Consider the following 2500-nt stretch of genomic DNA (forward strand, 5'->3'; position numbering starts at 1 on the left):
AGGAATCTTCAAAGGTTGACAAAGGAAATAAAGAGCAGGCAGAACAGGAAACGAGATAATTGGGTAGCGAGACCTGTCGACTCAGACACCTGCGCTCTACTGTCTGATGAAAGGTGTCGCTCGTGCTTTCAGTGTCCATCGAAATCCACCGCCGTCGGATGTGTCGAGCTTCTCGCTACACGATACGCAAACTCGGTGACAGTGGACAAATTGAAAAACTTTCTTCGAAAGAGGAATAAGGATTATAAACAGGGATAAAGTGCCTCAGAAAGGCTGGCCAACGTTTCGATAGGAGGACCTATCTTCGTCCAAGGCGGCCTCGTCATCCTCGGCGGGTTAGTTTTAAAGGGTTAGTGGAGTGACGTCACGTCGATGTCGGCTGTGGCTGGCTGTAAAGGGAGAGACTGAAAAGAAAATGACCGCTGGCGCTTGACTGTATTGACCCTTTTCGCGGAGCAGTTTGTTTTAGAGAAACGAGATGGCGCTCACGGCGGCGCGCCATACCTCTCCTCAGCGACCGCGCACGATTACGAAACCATTACCGCTTTTAGCTTGCTTCTGTGCGATCAGCTGTCGGAAATGCAACTGAGTTTTCGCTAACAAACTAACCAACAACCTAACCAATCATGCTAGATTGAATCATGTGGATTGAAGACGTGTGCAGTAGTTGCATGTTAAGGAATAGGATGAATCTGTGTGGCGAAGTTCGCGGACCGCTGCTGCAACTGTCCGAACGTGTTACCGGCACTTCGTGATGTACGGATTTTCTCGAGGATACAGAAATTTGCTCACCCGCCAGCCTTGCATCGTTAACCTTCAAAGAAAGGGCTTCATCCCGAGAACGTCGGAAAGAGTGAGTACCACTCGTTAAACAATGACCAAAGGAGTAGCGCCGCTTCCTGTCATAGTAAGTTTCGCGCACGTTATCTATACACATCTGTCCCAAATGGCAGGAAAACTTACTCCCACTCTATCGCCGACGTATCAAGAATAAGGGAATGGGCGCACACTTGAATATGTGCGCACTGTATACGCACAATAAATGACGGACTACATCTATAGCGCACGAATGGTCGAAGCTGAATATTTCGTGATGGTCCACAAGAGTAAGCGAGTTACTCGCTGTAATATATATTTGCTACAAGGTATTACAATGTACAAAACAGCTACGTTGCAAGCCTTGTGCGCAGCAAGAACAAATTTATTGGAACTGAGCACACCCGCGAGCGATTAGGCAGAAAATAATCAGGTAGTGGCCGCACCGAGGAACTTCACTGAGTCAGAAACTGACAAGCCACTGCATCAAAATATTTGCCGAATAAAGAACAAACAGCAAAACACAATAATCCTGACTGAATACATAATCGGAAAGCTTGGATAGCTTGCAATACACATTTAGCCCCGCTTTTAGAACAAGCACCATATATGCTGCTTGCGCCGTTTGGACATAGTTTAATCAGCTCCGAAAGCGCTGTTGTATGTTCTTCGAAGCTGTGATCAAAGCTTCGTGTCGTCCACCTAGTCACCGTCTACGATATCTCCGCAAAACAGAGGTTTTCTAAGCCGCGCCGGCGTCATACACTTCCATTGTAAACAAGGAGGCAACGGAGGCAGTTGAGGCAAGCAATGGACGCGTCACCACGTGATAAAACATGGCAGCGTCCACGGGATCGCCGCGAAAAGGGTCAATAGGCGCGGTTTCTAAGACGAGGGGAAAGGGAGCGGGAGAGCGAGAAAGCGGCAAAAAAAAAAAAAGAAAATAAACAAATAAAAAATTTAAGATTTAGCATGAATGCTGCGGGTAATTTTGAAGGTGTTAAGCATGCGACACAGTGTCTGGAAAGGGGGAGGTGGGGGTGGACAGGGAGCAGCTGAGTCCGTCAAGGCACGTTAGCCTCAGTAGTTCGCCGTAGGCGTCGTCACGGCGGTATACAGAAGTGGCGGGACTCTGTGTGGTCGAGGCGCCTAAAAAGTTATCCTGGCGTCTGGGACTTTGGAATGTGTCGGTGTGGATTTTTAAAAGGAAAAGGACGAAAAAAAAAACGGCATAGGAGGGTGACGGTGGAAAAAATATAATTTGAAATAAAAGCACTGAAGGGGACAGGTGTACCTGGAATAGCGCTCGTATGGTTGATCTATGCGTAAAAGCATGGGAGAGGATAATAAATTGATTGGTAGGGGATATGCAGGGAAGAACTGGAATTGGAAGAATAGGTGAGGTTGAGCATCGAGATTAGCTGTAGGTTTAGCTTGTTTTGTGCCTTTGATAATGGTATAACAATTTAAGGTTTATGTTACTGCTTTTAGCGATTCTAAGTTCGCCACGTGATAAATTGATCCCCGTCGGGTTCAGGCATTTAAACTTGTGTATGAGGTATTGTTTCTCTCGCGAGGTGAACGAAAATTTGTTTGTAGTATATAGGGTCTTGCTTCATCAAATATATGGCCGTGCTCGTTGAAGTGGCTGGCTACTGCTTTACGTAAATTGTGTTTTGTATCT

Source organism: Dermacentor silvarum, chromosome 2 (assembly GCF_013339745.2).
Source record: "Dermacentor silvarum isolate Dsil-2018 chromosome 2, BIME_Dsil_1.4, whole genome shotgun sequence".
In the NCBI taxonomy this organism is placed as follows: Eukaryota; Metazoa; Arthropoda; class Arachnida; order Ixodida; family Ixodidae; genus Dermacentor; species Dermacentor silvarum.